Raw genomic sequence first — 19,773 nt, 5'->3', positions numbered from 1 at the left:
TCGAAGGCAGACATTGAATGGCAGATAGTATTCTGAATCACATTGCTGAGAAAGTAAGAGCAGATAAGGGAGAGGGAACCAGTAAGGCATAACGTGGAAAATGCGGGCATTTTGAAGGTTGGGTGGATTACAAGGAGTATGTAGGGAGTTGATGAAAGCAAGACCAGGAAGATGGGTTGAGGGACGTGGTGAAGATTTCAATGAAGGTTAAAGGCAGTAAAGAGCCAGTGTTTTTGAACAGAGAAATAATAGGATTATCAGCCTCTGCATTATTTCCCTAGTTCCACAAGTCTGGACCTATTTAACTTCCTCCCTCAAAACAGCCCTGCCAAGTTCTCATACTAGACTAAGTAAAAAGCATAAAATATTTCATCAGACTTAGCATCGTCACCCCTATATCCTGTGGAGCTTGTATTGGCTACCCCTCCATGACCTCTGGAGTTACCCATCATTCTCATTTCTATTTCTAAGGCATCAGATTGAAAACCTGATTGGTTCTCTTGTGCTGTTTATGCCTGAATTCTGTCTGAGCCTGCCATTCCCTTGGAATACTATGGACATTGTGATTTTCCCAGTAACTGTGGTGGTCTGTCCTGCTTCGGTGACTAGCCTCATGCCAGTTTTGATTTTCCTTCTTCTTTTTTATTTTTTTTCCATTTTATTTGGTAAATGACCATTCATCTTTCTAAAATTATAAAATTTGTAAAATGATAAAAACCATTAATTTAGCAGCTGTAAAGCAGTGGTTTGATATGAACAGCTGGAGTATACTAGAGTATATTATGTTAAGTGAAGTAAGTTAGTCAGAGAAAGACAAATCCCATATGATTTCACTTTTATGTGGAATTTAAGAAACAAAACTGATGAACATAGAAGGAGGGAAGGAAAAATAAAATAAGATAAACAATTGGGAAGGCAAAACAGAAAACCAAGACCATAAGGGCCTGAAGTACAGCAGCATCCAGGGGAAAGAAAAGATGGAAAGGAAGAGCTAGTAACAAGAGTGGCACATAAAAAGCACCTACTACTGCTGAATTAATAAAAAGACATGCGAGATGTGTGGATGGAGGGTAATTTAGGACTTGGTAACCAGGTACAGAGGATGATAGGGAGAAATCACAACTGACTTGAAGTTCCACACGTGGGTGACTAAGAGGAGTGATGTGAGCAATCAGGTCACAGCTCCGTTCAATCAGCAATATCTAGCTCAGAAAAAATACATTTGAGAGCCAAGTGATGGGGCTTGGATTGAACTACTCTCTGCTCAAATAAAGTAAGAAGCTGGAGAGTTTGAAATGGGGCATGCTGAACTTAAAGATGAAATTATTAAAAAAAAAAAAAAAAAGCCTGAAGGAATGTGGGTATGTTTGAGGAAGAGAGGAAGCATGAATGTTGATTTGGGAATCTCAGATCCTGGGTGATAGCTAAAGCCTTTGTGATACAAGAGGAAGTGTATAGAAAGAAAACAAAGAGCCTAAAGACAAAGTTTAAAAAGTAAAAGTCCACACGTATGCTTTAAGTCGTGTATGTGATAGAAAGATCTAGAATAGTAGTGTGGATCAGTGTCAGTAATAAGGATAGTGAGGTGAAAACAGGAGGAAAGGGATCAAGTAAAAGCAGTGTGTTTTCTATGCAAGGGAAGTGTCACTGTAAGTTCCTTTTATGTCTCCTCCCTCCTCCACCAGAATAATGTTGTTTAGTTCTTCCATACAAATGTTGTAGCCATCACTGGCTGGCATCTCAAGTCCCCAGATATTCTGTGATTATGTTAGATAATACAAAATTTCCATTTTAATAGACCCCAAATGGTTGAACATTTGAAAATTGGACATTTTTTATGGTTCAACCTAACATGTCAGTGGGTTGTCAGTGGAGATATGCACAGCCGACTCTCTAGGCAAGTGACTATTTTTGGTTCTCAACAGGTTCTTCTACCCTGATAACTGGACTGCATTACCTGTGAATTCTAAGAATTTCATTTCCTTCAAAAGTAAAAGTACTACCTCAGCTCAAGTGGGTTTCTATCTCTTTCTGTTCATTGCTACCTTTAAATCATGATGCCAGGCTTCTGGTCTTGAGCCATTATAGGGTCAGGGTCCTAGTGGTATAAGAATGGTAGGACTTGCAAAGGATAAGTCTAATGGAGCCCAGCTTATTGATGAACTAACAAACATCACTCCAGCGGGGTCATCTCGAGGCAAGCAGTTGTTTGGAAGTAAAGGGAAGTCCTCTCCAGAAATAATAGAAAGAACACCAGTTTGACACCTGGTATACATGATGGTTTTATGATAGCTGTGTTGGGCCAGTTCCCAAGCTTCTGGATGCTCCAAAGATGTCTGTTAGAAAGATGCCATGCTTTCTGTGGATCATGTTGTCATGCTTGTGAAATCAGCATCAACCAAGGATGCCTATTTTCCTAGCTACACCCCTGCTGCCCTTCCCCGAAGAGAAAGCATATCTTTCTGGGTTGACAAGAAAGGTCCAAGGTACTTTCCTCTGTGCTTTTGTCTCAGATATTTAGTAAGTACCCAGATCCTTTCTCTTTTGTGTTCTCTGTAATACCTCACTATTCTTTAGGTTCTTTTGCAACACTTTGTATTGAGCCTTTATAACCAAAGGTAATTAACCAAAAAATGGACTTTCTTCTCTTTGAAGACAAGGGATGCTTAATTTTAAACTTCTGTAACACAGGAAGGAACAAAAAGTTAACTTTCTATATCAAAACAGCCTTTCACATTCATATCCTGCCACAACTGATTGTCCTAAAAATGGTTAACAGCAGTGAGTTGTCTTTCCACTCTATGAAAGAGGTTAAGTTTTGAAGTGGTTTCTCTTGCATACACAAGCGCTTCATAGCTAGAAAAGTCTTCTGTAAAAGTTTACTAAACTGAGTAAGGATCACAAGGAAAATGAAATCTTCCTTGAGGTAAACTGTGTTCATCATGTAAAGTCTGGAAAGTCAGCTTATTGAAGGGCTCTGTCATTCTGCTGGCTTCTGTCTGATTGGCCACTAGATGATGTCTTCTGGAATAAACAGAAATTTTCCAAATTACAGTACTTAAAACAATTGGGTATTTTTAGAGCAAAAGTGACAAAACACAAGGCCATTGTGTAAGCACTGATTCTCCAAGGAAATGTATGGGCTTAGAGCTTTGGGCTTTAAAGACTGAGAGGCAAATCAATTCTATCTATTGCCCTAAATTTAAACACACCTACTATGGTGTGTTTCCTTAGAGGAGAGAAAGTATAGCATTTTATTTCTAGCTGATTATGGAAAAGAAAAAGCAGGGTTTCTCTGAAGGAAGACAATGTCTGCTCTGTGTGTTATGAAGAATGAAGATTTAAGCAGTTTAGCTACTCTGCTTATTGTCTTGGGGCAAAGGAGAGTAGACAGCTGAATCTTGTTGAAAGGAAAGGGGGTACCAATCTCTAGCCATTCCCCCTCTGACTTGCTAGATCCTCTAAAACACACACACATGTCTACTAGAATATCTGTGTCTTTCTCTTGGCCATGCATTAGGTTTTAGTGACCTTTTGTAGAAAGTCAGATATACAGTGTTTATTATTATTAGCAAAAAAAAAAAAAAAAAAGAAAGAAAGAAAAAAAAATAAAACTTCTAACTTCTAATCCACACAAAGCACTCTGTGGGTGACTGACTGGTCACTGGGTTCAGACATCAGTGTGACACTATATTTTTCCCTCCACCTTGTTGTGACTGTTAGCATGGTTCCACCCCAAGCCCTTTCTAAATATTTTCTGTGCAACTGAAAGTCAGTCTTTTTTTCTCAGTGGTTCTGGTTTCTTTTTGATCCTGAAGTATTTCATCTTCTAGGAGGGAGAGGGAAAGAGGGAGTTGATGTTGAGGTTTTAGTCAGGGAAGACAGAAGTGAAGAAGAGATTTTGCCACATCTGGAACTGAAAGTTCTCCAGCAAGTCTATCACAGTTACTGAAACACTGATCACATTTTATAGCTGGAACAGACTAAACGAATCCAATAAACTACACTAAGATCATGAAGGGGACAGATTTTGGAAAAAGAGTGTTTTGGAAAGATGGAGATCTGTGATCAATCAACTCTTCATATCTCAAGCAAAGAATTATTTCTTTTAAAGGAAGAACGTGCCTTTTTCTCTCTAACATTTTCATGCCCTCAAAGGTGCCTGAATTCCTGATACCCTACCATTATCCTTGAGTTCACAAATAGACCTTTCCAAAGATCAATAATTCTTTTGAAGCTGAAGAAATTAGCAAATTGTAGAATCTTTTACTGTACAAGGTAGCTTCTGCCAAATTAAATGAAGCTGCATGATGAGGGGATGGCCCCATATGAAGGGAGATATATTAGATCCATTCAGCTTGTGCCAGGCCATCAAGCAACAGCAATCTGGCAACATCTCAGATGCTGCTCTATTTTGGCACATGTCTGTCTAGAACCTCTGGTTGTGCCTTTGCCTCTTTATGGGGTTTAGCAAATATTTTCAGAGCTAAATGTTAACCTGAAAATGTAGGATCCCCTGAATTTAAATTAAATCTCATATTTAGGGTGCCCATATAGTCCTAAGAATTCCTATCTCCTTTCTTAAAAATTTCTCTTTCAAACAGAATGGTTGTTCCTGTGTAATAGAACACACACGTATCTGTTGGTGGTGAGATTTGGAGATAGAAGATGGGAAGGGAGTTCCTTTCTGCTTCCAATATGTTGGTCATAACTGGTTTTTCATATCTGAACAGTGTGGTTCATGAGCAAGATTTTGAGGAAAAATATAGTTCTAGAAGTTTCTGTCGAAACTTTCTAGTCCATCTACAGCTGAGCAAACCAAAGAAACCAAAGTTAGAGCCTCCCCTATTATCTTGTCTCTTGATCATAAGAGAATCACTATAGAAACAGCAGTCTGTTTTCTCCCAGAACAATGACTTAAAAAACAAAAACAAAATAAAACACAAAACACAATAATAGCTAGATAAAGATAAAGAAAATGAGGACTGGCAATACTACTGTGAATGAAATGATATCAAGCAAAACACCTAATTTCTCTGAGCTTGCATCTCCATCTGTAACAAAATCATAATGAAAATCTTAGTGATTTCAGTGATCACTTAGTGATCATAGTGATCTCTTGGCACTGCCATGATGATCAAATGACATGATGTCAGTGAAAGCTTTTTAAGAATTTTAAGCGCTATATGGATACTGGAGTCCTTTGCCTCACTTAAATCTTTTTGTAGTTTTTATTTTGGGGGGGAGGTGGCCACTAGATTTGAGCTTAAAACAGAATCCTTGACAATATGTATAAAAAGTACCAATGTTGAATATTTGTCTCAATTAATATTCCAGGGTGTGTGTGTGTGTGTGTTGCATGTGTAGGGATGATAGTCTCAGTCTAGCCTTGGTGTAATCTAAAGGTGGGCATTTAGAGTGGAATGTGTCATTGAAAAATTTACTCAAAACTACACAGGAAGAGAAATACAGGTCTCCATTCTTTCCTGGCTTGCTTGGCTGAGTGTTTTCTGTCCTGTGGGTTTCCTTGAAGCCGTGTCTCTTAATGGCCATCACCGCAGCAGAAGCCAGCTGTGAGAGCAGACACCAAGCCATTCCAGATGTGGAATGCTACACGGAAGCACCAGAGGGCAAGTTTTAAGAGCTGAGGAAAGGGGTGCAGTAAAAAGATTTAAAAATCTTTAATCTACTCGGTTTCATCTCAAGCATTCCAAAAATGCAGGGTTCTCTGCATATAGAATCAAACTCCTGCAATAGATTCTATTTCCCAAGTCTAAGTCAATTTGGAGATACCCAATATAAGCAAATGCCCAACCAGAGGTTTATAGTGACCACAAGAGCAAAGAAAAAAGGAAGGAAGGGCATTTTTCAAGCAAACGGCTTTCATGCATTCAGCAACAATCTCACACGAAAATCTTGGTATGTGTTGTTTGTTTACAGTTAAACAAGCAGCTGGGCATTCCATCTATGAAATGCTTTGGTGATAAATTCTAAACAGGGCAGGCATGGAAAGGCCGGTGCAACTCTTCTGTGGCGATCAGATAATATAGAAACTATTTCCAGCCATCACTTCTTTTGGAAAGTCTCAAATTTGGAAGATTATCTATTTGAGGGGAGATGAGAAACAGGAACATAGGAGAGTGGGAATGAATACGAGTCCAAACAAATGGAGTTAGGAAAACAGTATTGCAATGTTTTTCCTCCTCAATTTAAACCCTATCTGAATATGAGCAGAAAACAGAAAAGGCAGGCAGCCAGCCAGGCATTCGTCCTACCATCCTGATCTATTCGCTCTAAGAAAGCATCCGCTACATGCCATAAGATCTAATTACCAAGAATTGCCTCTCCTGCCCCACAGCAATCATTTTGATGACAGGCTTCTCTGCACTGTAAAACAAAATGGGGAACCTGTGCTGTATAAACTGCCTCAGCGCTTCCCTTCCTTCCTGTGCTATCAGCCTCCCCATCTCATTTATTTTCCACACATTAATGGTAGCAGTCACCTTGAGCCGGTGATGCAGAGTAATTTTCACAGAAACCTTGATCAGAAACCATAAATCAGCCTGATGTGCTTTTATGGTCTAATAATATTCCGGTTGCTCCTACAGGCCTGTATGTAAAACTGCACTGCAGTGAGTCCTTTGGATTTTTTTCCCCCTTTCAGTCCCCTGCTGCGCCTGCGCTCTCAACGCTCCGCACCCCCTCTCCCCCCGCCCCTGCCCCTTCTCACCCTCCACCTCTCTAGGCATAGCATTTATCGACGCACACCTAGGCGTGTGCACTGAAGTCACGTGGATGCAGTTCATTCGTAACAAAATCACATTTAAATGGCATTATGTACACACCCGGTCATGGCGGCAGCGGAAGCCAGTTCTCTCAAGATGATAAAATGATGCATTCGTTAGATTCTCAGACGTATGTCTTAACAAATGAACTGTCTCTGACCAACAAAACAAAATGACTTCACTGTTTCAGGAGCCACTGGGTCTGTTCAGTGATTCGATTATATATCCTTGTCGGGATAACTGGATACCGCAGCCAGGTTGACTCTTGCCCCATGGCTCCGAGCCACGCGGGGGCTTGGGTGACTTGAAGCCGAGTCGTATCTGACACGCGGTCCCCACGGTCCCTGTCTGCAGTGCCACCGCCTGCCCGATGGCCTCGTGCTCCCACTGCTCCCTAGGAGGCTGAGAGGCTCTGGAGTGACAAGGAATCCGTGGAGTGGCAGGAGGCAGATCAGTGGGTTTGAGGCGGGAGGGAGCTGGGTGGGGGAACGTGGAGGGAGCCCAGAGGGGTAGTGGTGAAAACGGGGTTGGGTTGGCCGCATAGAGGGTTGGGCTGAGAGATGGGGCGCCTGGCCTGTCTCGGAGGTCTGACGGGGAGCTTGGGGCTGACCAGGAAGCTGCGGCGTGTGCTTGGACTGAGGGCAGGCTGGGAGTAGAACTAGCACCTGCATCTGAGTCAGGTGTACCACACATCCTCCTCAGCACGCCAGACTCTCCGACTGGGGCTGTGTACTTCAGCTCAGGAACGAACAGAAGCAGCAAACTACACCAGCTCAGACCCAGTCCACACCCCGTGAGCCAGCCAGCGACACATCCCCTGGGTGTGTGCCCATCTGCAGCACGCAGCAACTCCTGGTTTAGAACCAAGAGCCTCTCAGAGTCCTGTTTTCCTCAGATGGGCAATACCTAACCCGGGAGCCAGTGTCACTCTTGTACTGACACTTGGTGAGCTGGTGCAAGAAATTGACTAAAGCCAGTTAACTCCGTCCTGGAGAATGTTTAGCTTTGCTTTGGAAGTGAGGAAAGCTGGCAACGATGTCTGATTTTTCACTGCTAACGCACTGTGATAATTACTCCCCAGTAGACCTACATAAATTCCAACATTCTTAACTGGTGCTTCATGAATATACACCAAAGGGGAAAAAAGTACCCTGGGGCCTTAATCAAATTGGCCAAGATACTACTCCTTGCTTGGTTAAAAGATACCCCTCCAATTATTTATACATAGATCTATTTTTATACGTCTACTAACACTGCTCACTCACGCATGCACGCACACATTTGGCATAGGAACACGGCAAGCCTTTGTAAGGACACTAAATGTCAATGTAGGGGTAATTGCAGAATGCGGATCTCACCCTCATCTGTAGGGCTCTTGTTTTCAGCTGTAAATCATGAGGTCTCATTCCCTTGTTTCACACCTAATGGTGTTAGGTTAGGCAGTAGCCACAGAATTTGTCAAAATTCATTTCCTATACACTTGAAAGGGTTTTCTTTTTTCTTTCTTTCTCTTTTTCTCTTTTTCTTTCTCTTTTCTCTCTCTTTTTTTTAACCACCCGTTTCTCGGGGAGCTACAACCAGTTCCATACTCGGAAACTTCAGGAAAAGCTCAGCGTTGAATTTTCAGAAATTGACAGGCAATTTCTCCTTTTTGCAGTAGCCCAAGCTATTCAGGACGGCAGTAGCAAAGGCTAAATGTGAAAAGGAAATGGGGGTGAGCAAAAGCCCTTTCTCTCCACAGTGTCCACCGCCCTTCGATTCACAGACTAGCATTTGTTGTCTGTTTAGGAGCTATTTCTAAACCCTCCTAGCTGGAGGCAATGTACACCAGACCAGTGGGGTGGGAGCAATAAAGGAGAAATGCAGTAAAGAACAAATTCTTTTCAGATTAGCTGATTGGCAGTTGTGAATAATGCAGCTCTAGCACTAAAGCAAAGAAAGAGCAGCTTCAACCTTGGCACTCATTATTTTGCTGTAAGCCTTTTTTTGCTAGGAACATTTTTCTCTTTCAAGTCTTAAACTATGTTAACTCCTTAGGATCCAGCCATTTGTCCGAAAGGGCAGACCAGAAAGACCCTTTGTTGAGAAATCTAAGTCGTGAATGTGTGAGGATCGATCACAAGAAACAACCACATTCTTAAACCCTCTTCTCATGAGGAACCAAAATTAGGATGGAAAAAGCTTACCCTGGGGGTCAACAGCATTTATTCTGCATCGGACTGGACAGACATTTTGAAAAACAGTATTAAAGAAGCTAGGCGCATAGGTAGCTTATAAGGGATAGCTACATAAAGAACTCGAACCATTAAAAGTGAGACAAGACTGTATGAGACAGTAATTTAGTGATTCTAAAGACATCTGTGTTCTTGGCAGTCATGAGGATACAGTCAACCAGAGTGATCTTCCTTAAATCTTCTGATCTAGATCTAAAAGTAAGTTATGGGCTGCGTTCATTTCAAATTACTGTAAAATAAATACAACATAAGTGCGCCTTTTCTCATAATTATTCCTACTAACAATAATACATTATGTTCAATCATAACATTGAAAGACAAGGCACCGGGTTTCTAAATTATTTGTCTCTCCACATATTTCTAAGGACTATCTTATCAAAATATCTCTTTGGATAGTTTTAATTATTTTTATCTTTTGGAGCCAATGATTACATTATAATTTTTAAATATTGCTGCTGTTTTTCTTATCACAGAAAGCAATAGATGTTTTAATAAAATGCTAAAAGGCTAAATATGTAATTTATCCAAAAAAATTTGATCGGTCAGAAATAATGATTGTTAAAAATAAGTGGTTACCTATTCTCAGTGCTATCAGTGGCAGTATGTGAGGAAGGAATTGAGATCTCCTGAGTGACAAAAACCTTTTCCACTGTTCTTTATCCTTTTTGCATCCTAAATTGTGAACCTTTATGAGCACAAATCCTACCTCCATTATCTTCACAATCACCTCAACCTTATTTAGAGCCTCAGATCTGGCAGTTGATATGTATGTTTTTGAATAAAGGCACACATAAATAAGAGTATATATAATTAATAGCTGAGATAATATAGGATGTATTCCTAAAATACGCCAGTTCTTTTACTTACAAAGTAACGCATTTCTAGATCTCTTTAAACCAAAAGCAATTTGGGAGGAAAAAAAAATTAAAATCTTTTCCAAAACCATTTGCATACACTTTGATCAGTCTCCCACCTGATATGGTTGCTAGGAGTTAAAAAGCTCAGTTACTGTGGACTAATGCTCAAATATCGGAAAAAGCTATGTACTTGTTTATTTTTAGTTCACAGCTCCAGTCTTGGATGTTTTATAAGGCTCAATAGTCTGTCAATGTATAATCATTGAGCATTTAGTCTACAACCTAAGTTTCCCAATTAATGAAGAATGCAGGAGACATGAGATAATGGACTTCAAGCACTTTCCTTGTAAAGAGAACCATCTGGGTCTCAAGAATTCCAGTTGGTGTCCCATAGATGCTTCCATAGAAATCTAGGTAGAAAGGTTTATTTCTTGAGGTTGAGTGGTGGCTCAGCCTCTGAGACTCTAAGAGAGTCCTGTCGATCTTCCAGTGTAATCTCCTGGCCAAACTAACATTTCCGAGAACTGAGTCTTCCCCCCCCGCCCCCGCCTTCTTCTCTATGCTTCCATGGTGCTATTTGTTCTTTTCCACATGTAATATCACAGTCCTCTCTTTTCTTGATGACATTCTACCACCCTTGTAGGCCCATTTCAAATAATTTTTAAGAATGCTATTCCTGCCACCCCAACCCAATGTGTTCTATCCCTTACTTTGCGCTCTAAAAAAAATTGCATCCCATGCTTCCAGCTTATGTGCATGGGCCTGTAGTAGTCATGGGAGATGTTCATTCCTTTCGATGATGATTGTCAATGTTGTCTTTTAAATATTTGTCTGTACTTATACAGATAGGGAAGAGAAGGGTGCGTCGTGATCTTTTCATGCCTATTGATGGGTGAATTCTAACTCTGGGTTTACAAATACCCCAAAAGTTAAATTTTTGCCTTTATTATGGTTAGATTACATTCATTTTATTTTTCCCTTTAAACTTTTCTGAGGACAGACACTCCGTTTTGCTCAGCTTTGCTCCTTCTAGACCATGTAGCACAGACAGAGCCTTGTACATGGCCAGGTGCTAAAAGATTTGAATTTAAATAAATTGAATACAGTCTATATGGAGCATTAAGGTGACACAGAGAATACATCCAGATCTTCATTTACAAATTACCTGCCAAGGATCCATGGTAGTGATTCGGTTCAGAAGCACATAGAACATAGCTTCGCCGCCCAGTAACTTCCTATCTAATAGAAAGGCAGGTTGATAATTGTAGGCGATACCAATTCAGTGTCAATAGTAAGATACTGGGAATCAACAAGGTCTTTCATGGAAACTGTTAGAGCCACATCTAAGGGAAGGACTTTTCATTTACTTCCCTCTTCTTTCCAGACCTTCTAAAGATGCCTTAGGTGTGTGAGGAACAGAAGTGGAAAAGAACTCTACAAAGAGTCAAAGAAAATACGGGGAATATTACAAGAGAATGAGTGAGTTAAAATGACCCGGGAGAGACTTGCATCCATGGCGTGTGTACATGGGCAGGCGAACCCCAAGTAATGAGAGGTGAACTGCTCAGCCACATTCTGTGGGAAGTGCCCTAGGAGGAAGCTCTTGTTTCCGAACCCAGCAAGGACAAGTGAGCAGAGCAGCTACCGCACTCTGATTTCCTACCCCTGAAGTCACTACTTCATCAGCGGCCAGTAACAATTCTGAGTCGGGTCATCGAGTCTGTGCACCATGAAGAGCTGGCATGAATTAAAACACTCTTACATTCCAATGTTTTCAAGTTCTATGTAAAAACCATTCTTTTCCTTTCTTTGAGGAGTATCACTTTTTAGGTGTCATGTTTTGTTTAACTTAATTCCATAGCAGCCACAGCCAACTGAGCCTCTTGCCTCACTACCTTGTTCACAGAGTCACTTAATAAATATTTGGAAAAAAAATAAATAAATTCGTGTGAAAATGAGACATGCCAGCCTATTAAAAAGGGTGATCAATACATTCCCCAACTTGGACAGTTCAGGTGGTGGGATGAAGGAATTCAGTGTTCTTTATCATTTATCTAGCAGTCACTATTATCTCAGGCAAGGGAGCATGTGGCCATTTCTCAGGATGAATCAGGCCCCATTTTAATAGTTAGTTCCGGCAGTTCAAAGTGGAATGGATTTATTTTGAGAGGCTCAAGAAAACCTCATTTTGAAGGTTCTAATAAAAAGTAAAGATGATAAAGAACACTGTTTTTCATGATAAAGAAAATTCTGCCTTTCAAGAGAGACATCATAATTTCTTCTAATTATAAGAAAAATGTTGCTGCCTTGAGTGTTCTTATTCATGTGTACAGCCAAAGGGATTTTCTGCATAAAAGAATAATTAGGTTCTATCCCTTCATACTGGGGAAAAAAAAATCAGCTATCTTTCTTTTCTTTTATACATTTTTCCCCCTCATATTCTCTGACCTCTACTCTGCTGAATCTTTTATATGTCATGGAAGGAAGATTTAGAAGGGCTTTGATTTCTCCAATTCCTTTGGCGGCTGGCAGTGTTTGCCGTGCTGAATTTGGAAGTGCCTAATTTGGGAGTTCTGTTCATGTCGGGCTGTAAACTGATCAGATTTCATTTTATGTGTGAAGATCATTTTCAGTCTGTGGATTTAAACATTTTATTTGCCTGAAATACACAGTACATAATGTACTATGGGCTTTTACTTAGGAAAGCTCTTAAACAACTTAGTTTTAGAGACAAAGGAACATCCTGGGAAGGTTCACCCTTGAGCCATGCGAACAGTGAAAGAGAAGCTGGCGTCACCCAGTGGTCCTGACATGGTGACTAAAGTCACATCTGGAGCAACAGCAACATAAAGAAAGGTGTGTGGGAAAGATAGCTGAACACTATTGGAACTTTCTATCGACCTGATTTGCGTGCCATAATTCTCAATTGTGTAGATAACCGCCATGAGAGGAGAGATGTGCAGCTGTAATGAAATTAATTTAAACTCAAATGTCAGCAAAGTAGAAAGAAGGGCTGCTCAAATTCATAGTGAATGATAATATTGTTTGAACCTTTCCGAGAGATTAGAATTTGTTAGACTTCAAAATAGAATATGATCATTGGCTTTAAAATAGAAAGATCAATGATAAATATGGACAGGCAAAGAAGTCTTACGGATTCAATTTTTCTAAGAAAGTTGAGTGACTTTTTGAATAATGACAGCCACCACCATTTACTGAGGGCTCATTCTGGGACAGACCTGGTTTTGGGGCTTTCAGAATATTATCACCACTCCATACAGCAGCCCTGGGGGTGGACACAATGGGAGGTAAACTGACTGCTGGGCCAAGATCACATAGTCGGAAAGAGGAGGTCAGATCTCATTCCTGGGTGATTTTACATCAGTAGGCTGTCCAACCTGGCATCTAAAGAAAACTGAGTGTGACCTTTTCCTTATACAGAGTTTTATTACATGAGCTAGATGCTAACATATAGATGGGGAAAAAAAGAAAAACAAGTTTATTTTGGGTAAATGTCTCTTTGAAATAATAATGGCCTAAGATGAGTGGATTGGGTCACCACAGCCACTTTAATCAGGAAGACAATCTGTGTTCTTGCTTGGAGATGGATGACTTTCAGTTAATGATTGAGGAGGGGAGACACTTCCATTGATAGCTGCCCTTTAACATCTGTTATTCTTTCCTTTTCACAGATTTTTTTTTCTTATTAAGCTGTTATCTATAGAGTTCCCGGGGCTATTCCTATCCTATCAGAAGAGGAAAATGAAATCACTTTGCATATAAAAAGCACAACACCCTCTTAGGCAGGAAGAGAAATGGTCTTGAGACACCTGTGGGCTCCACACAGGGTGGCAGCAAACGCGGCCCTGGAGAGCAGAGGCTTCAGAGTCAGACTGGTCAAAGCTGCCCTGTTTACTACCTGCTGCCCTGTTTACTACCTGCGTGTCTTTGGATAGGTTATTTCATTTCCCTGTGCTCAGTTTCCTTAACTGTAAAATGGCGATAATGATAAAATAGCACCTGCCTCATGAACTTGTTGGGAGGATGAAATGAGCTCCTATATGTCGAGCGCTGAGAACCTTAAGAGCACGTAGTAAGCGTGGTGCAAATGCATGCTGAGTATGCCAGGTACGTGCTCTCACTGAATCCTTACCAGATCCCTGTAGGGACACACTTGCTTCTTCCTCCCCTATCCCCAACTGTTCTCTAGTCCCCAAATGGATGCAGTGCATTTAGAATCCAGATTGCTCCAATGTATGGATGACTTTACTTTGTTGTTGCTGCTCCTCCCGCCTGATGAAATCTCTCCAACGGCCTCCACTTCCACTCCTAAGTGTCACCTGGCTAACTCTTCCTGGTCACCTTCCAGAACCCACAACGTTATCACCTCCTCGAAGATCTCCCTGATCCCCATCAGCCTTGACTAGGCACCTCTCTATCTACGAAGTCTAACAAGTTTCTCAGACTTATTTGATTCTCTTCATTCTAAAACACAAGCTCCTGTAAGGCAGGTCTTGGAGATTGCTTCTCTGTATTCCTAGGGCCAAACCCAACTACCTTTCACTGAGCGTTCCACTAAATGTTTGTAGACTAATTGAGACTCCTAGCAATAAAAATCTTGAGTCTCTTTGCAGTTGAGACTTCTTTTGGAAGCAATTCAAACAATTAAATAGCAATAAATAAATATTTTCTGGCCAAGTCTGGAGTGTCGACTGTGTTCACATTCGAATATCCAAAATAGAAGTTTGTTCCCATCTCCTGTGAGAAAAGCAGGGTGCTTGAGATAATATTTGATATTTCTAAAGAACTTTCTAGTTTTCTAAGTGCCGTCACCTGCATTATCTTTGAGGCCCATGACAACTGTGAAGTAAATAACACAGGTATTATTATCCTCATTTTACAAATGAGAAAACTGAAGCTCAAAAAGAACTGGCAGACATAAAATCACTCACACAGAAGTAAGGTAATTTGAAACCCATTTTAGGACTCTAAAAATATAAACATTCTAGCACTGACTATATGCGGTTGTTATTTCCACTGTATCATACTGCTCTCACATTACTTACAATAAAGTTGGGAAAAAAATATAGAAAGAAGTAAAATGTATTAATTTACAGAGAAGTGCCAGGAACTTTATGTGTCGGTTCTTCAAAGCATTCACTCCTCCAAACAGTGCTGGCAGGTAGGAATTTTTAATCCATTTTGTAAATACAGAAAATCAAGTTCAGAAAGGGTAAGTTGCCAAAGATGGCAAAGTTATTAATGGTAGAGTCGGATTTCAGACTGAGGTTTGTCTAACTCCAAAGTTCAAATATACTTAATACAAAAAGGAGGGGCCCAGCAGGCCAAGGACGCATGACAGTCTTGAGTCTAATCTGGAATGGAGTCTGGTCTGGTCTGTGTGGAAAGCACTAAACACAAGGAGTTTTTGAAAGAGCTGGAAAGTAGTTTGGTCCCAAGAGAAAATGACTGGATTGGAGCTGGATTTCAGTCCCAGCTGGTGGTTGAGGAACAATGCCTCATCGACTCTAAAAACGGGCTTGGTAAGTAAGGGCTTTCTGGATGCCCACACGGTGATTCAAGAGTTTCAAGCAGAGACACCATCCCAGCAGGGAGGGAGCTGGGATGGGAAGCAGAAACTGAGACCGAAAACGAATCCCACAGCAAAGGCACCTCAGGCAGGGGAGTGGAGGAAGACTCTGCTCATCTTCCTGAGATGGGCTCCTCTTTCTCACACATCCTGTAAGTTTTCTTCTCTTTACTCTCAGTCCCCATGACTTCACTCATCATCTCTAGAACAATAACCCCAAATGTCTACAGTTCAGATCTGTCTCCTGAGTTCCGTAACAGTGCACTGCCCGATGGACATTTCCATGTGGTTGCCGCCCCTCAGCAAATGTATACAGAGTTGAATTTACCATATACTGCTTTCTGGAAAATCTGTTTTCCGTGTAGTCTATCAGTCAACCAGAACACCATTTATCCATCTGCCCAGGCAAGAAACTTGAGTGGTATCCTTTACTTCTCCATCTCATTAACTATCCCCCACCCCCACCCTTACCCAGTCAATCCCCAAATCATATGATCCTATCTTCTTAACAGCTCCTGAAGCTGCCTCAACAAATCTGCAACTCTCAGAGCTCAGGTTTTTGCTATGCCTAGGCTACATGATTGCCTCCAGCCTTACTCATCTCCACACTGTGCTCCCCAGTGGCCTCAGGGTTATTTCTAATTTTCCCAATGGGTCATATCTTCCCTGTGCTCAGAAACCTTCCGTTTATCCCTTGTTGCCCAAAGAATGAACTCTGACCTCTTTGGTGTGAAATACAAGAATCTTCCTGACTTGGCCTCTTGTAACCTTTCTAACCTCACAGCTTACTTCCCCACCACAAAGCTATCCATACCCTTTATGTTCCCATGAGACATTTTAAAGTCCCTTAAAGTCATCCGTGACCCCCTCTCCCTCATGTAGATCTGACAGGTGTCTTCTATATTTCTCTTGTATCCTTTGTCATATTTACTCTAACATAGCACCTGATATTTTTATTAAGATTGTTTAAATTTTTAACTGTTTAGTGAACTGTATACCTAAAAACTGTATACAGTGACAGATGGTAACTGGACTTACCATAGTGATCATTTTGTAATGTATATAAATACCAACTCACTATGCTATATGCCCGACACTAATACTGTTTGTCAATTACACTTGAATTAATTAAAAAAAAAAGGGGGGGGAATGGTGTGTTTTTCACTGTTGTTCAGTTGGTGCATAAAGATGATCAACTAACATCAGCTGAGTGCATGAGAGGAATTCCAGGGGGACCACACTAGCTTGAAGACCACAGGTCAAGTCTAAACTCACTGAGGGTACAGGGATGAGGAGTCTAATGATAAGGCGTGGCTCCCACTGGCTCAGGACCTTAGAGACTGAATTTGTAGCTAGAAGATGTCCTGTACCAGTAGCTGGCCAAAGCTGCACAGGCACTTAAGCTGATTTTAGACCACAAGCTGGTTCCTCTGACCTAGCTTCAGACTTTTATTCCTTTGTACTTATCCCTAAAAAGACTAACACAAAGACTTGCTCCTTCTTTGGGCCCTGGTCCATGCTAAATCTTATGAGCTTGCTTGGACTACCTTCCCTTGGCGGTCTCATCCTTTATAAGCCCCATTTGTAATAAATGATTTCATGGGCTGAAATAAAGGCAGAGATGGTGGTATGGGATCAAATTATGTCAGTTTGCAGATCCAAGATTTATTTTAGTTCAACAACTTTCGTATTTCTCTTTGGAAGGACTCTCAAATAATGAATTAGTAAGCTCACTTAAACAGAACAGATTCATATTTCTAGTTTATTAGTGGGCCATGTATCCAAAAACTTGCTTCAGCATGTATAAAGCATCACAGAGAAAATCCATCCATTGGCACTGGGCAGATTCTGTGTTTCCTTTTTTGCCACATAATCCCTTGGCTGTTCCTTTGATCAGCAGTGCAAATCCTAATTAAGGTTTCATCTGATAATTTGATTTCATGATAAAGATCTATTCTCAGTCAGGAGCTCTGCCTCCTTAAATTCCCGAGGTTAATGAAAATCACTAATCCAATGGATAAACAGGCAATGGAGAAGTCAAATCATAACTTTCATGTTTTCGGAAAAGCTGTGATTTAAGGGTTTTTGGAGGCTCTTACAACGAAGAAAGATTGAGATGCAAATTTCGCTGAGAGGAAAGAGAAAACTTCCTGAGTGTGAAAGAACATTATGTAAATGGCATGGCTGTATTAAAAGTACAGTACTTTCTAGTGCCACAAATAATCACACAGGTGTTGAGGTAGTTCCCCTGCTAATGACAGGGGAGGACAAGAAGATGAAGGAGAACTTTGTAGAGTAAGAACAGTGCAATGGATTCTGAGAAGGAAAACCAGATTCTTGCTGCACGTCCACTTGTCCTGTGGCCCCAGAATTTCTGGGCAAACCTCTCAAGTCCGAGTCTGATCAATGCCAAGTTCATCAAGAAAAGGTCACATTCTTTCATTAAGAAACCAACAACGATCAAACTTGGGAAGTAAATTGATGGATTTTTCTTTTCAGAATCCTATTAGTTCTGGGAAAATTCCAAAAGACTTTTACAACATTCCCCAAATGGCCAGAACTAATAGCAGAGTTCAACATATTAACATTCAGCAGAATGAATCCATATTTATTTCATGAAATTTAATTATATACCAGAAGAAAAAAAAAAAAGAACCAAGAGGGACATAGAGGAGATAATACCAATGCTCTGAGAAAATAAGAAAAGGAGAACAGTTTCATAGATCGCTGAGAGACAGCAAGAGAAAACAAAAGCTAAATTTAAATATGCCTATGACCACTGGTTTTGAATACTGCTATGAAATATGAGACATCACCTGCTAAATTTAAGGAAGGTCTGTCTTATTTATTTTCATTTTATTAGAACTGGAAAACAGGTTTTGTTAGGTCTATGGTCAAAGGAACGAGACTGATACGAAGCAAAAGTCAAGCAAAGCTTTATTTAACGCCAAGCATTGAGAATCAAACTGACCGTTCTGGGTTGCCTCTTACAGAGAGGCGCAACCCCTCCCAGCGTCACGGAGTAACTTTTATAGAGCAAAGGCCATGTGGTTGAGCCTGGCCACACAGGTGGCCAATGAGATTGTAACACACATAGAAAGCTGCACAGTCATGCTAGATCACATACAGGTGGCCATCTGAATTACAATTCACCCCATAGTAGCTATTTGAACTAGCCTATCACCTTGGTCAGAATTGGCACCCAAAAGGTGCCCAAAAGGTGGGGCCCACACTCCTTGGTAGCTAGGGAGATAGTACGTGCCCCCACTCATTGGATTTCTCCAACTGGCCGGACTCATCCCTGCATTTGGGCTGTTATCTCCATCTGACCTGACCGGCCCTTGTATTTGGGCTCTGTTATCAGGGACTGGTCGACCATATTTCCCTGGTTTCCTGGACTTGCTTTGAAGTAAGTGTGTGTTGGGGGGGGTGGCAGGGTCAGTTTAAGTTTTACTGCATAAACAACAAAATGGCTGTTCAACGGAAGTGGAGCTACTCCGGCTAAGTAGGCCCTTACAGTTCGCCCTATCATCTAGTTCTAACGCACTATCTGTGGGTTAAAGAAACCCACAGATAGTATATCTGTGGGTTAAAGAAACCCACAGATAGTATATCTGTGGAAAAAAACCACAGATATATTACGTAGGCACTAATATACCCTCAAAGTCCAGGTAAAGAGTAAACTAAGTCTATGTTTGCATGTTTTACCCTGAAAGGTCACCGGTTCTAATTTCTCTAATCCTCTCTGAGAAGACTACACATAGATAGCTTGAAATCATTTACAGGAAATTTTTGTTGAGGAGCTGAGAAATAAGGTATAAAATATCATTTCTATTTCGAATCATAGAAAGATCAATAATGATGGCAAAGTCACTGCCTACTGCGAGCCCTCAGGTGAGCTTTGTGAAAGAAGTTCTTGGCTTGAGGCTATTTTGAAGTGAATGCAAATCATCAGTCATTGAAAAATCTGATACTAATTGAGTCTCTTAACAAAATGTATGCTAAGAATCTCACTGCTTTCTTATTTAAAAAACAGTTGCCAGAGGGGAGGGGGTGGGAGGGACAGGGCAAAATGCTTGAAGGGGAATGGGAGGTACGGGCCTTTGGTGGTGGAATGAAGAAGTCACAGGAAGAAAGGTACCCAGCAGGGAATATAATGGAGGGTATTGTAGTGGTATTGTAGTGGTGTTGCATGGGGACAGATGGGAGCTACACTTCTAGTGAGCCTAGTATCACATACAAATTGTCCCATCCCCATGCTGTATATCTGAAGCTAAGGTGACATTTTGTGTCAACAGCACTTCAAT

This window comes from Mustela nivalis, assembly GCF_964662115.1.
Source record: "Mustela nivalis genome assembly, chromosome: 6".
Classification (NCBI taxonomy): Eukaryota; Metazoa; Chordata; class Mammalia; order Carnivora; family Mustelidae; genus Mustela; species Mustela nivalis.
This window is presented reverse-complemented; position numbering follows the sequence as displayed.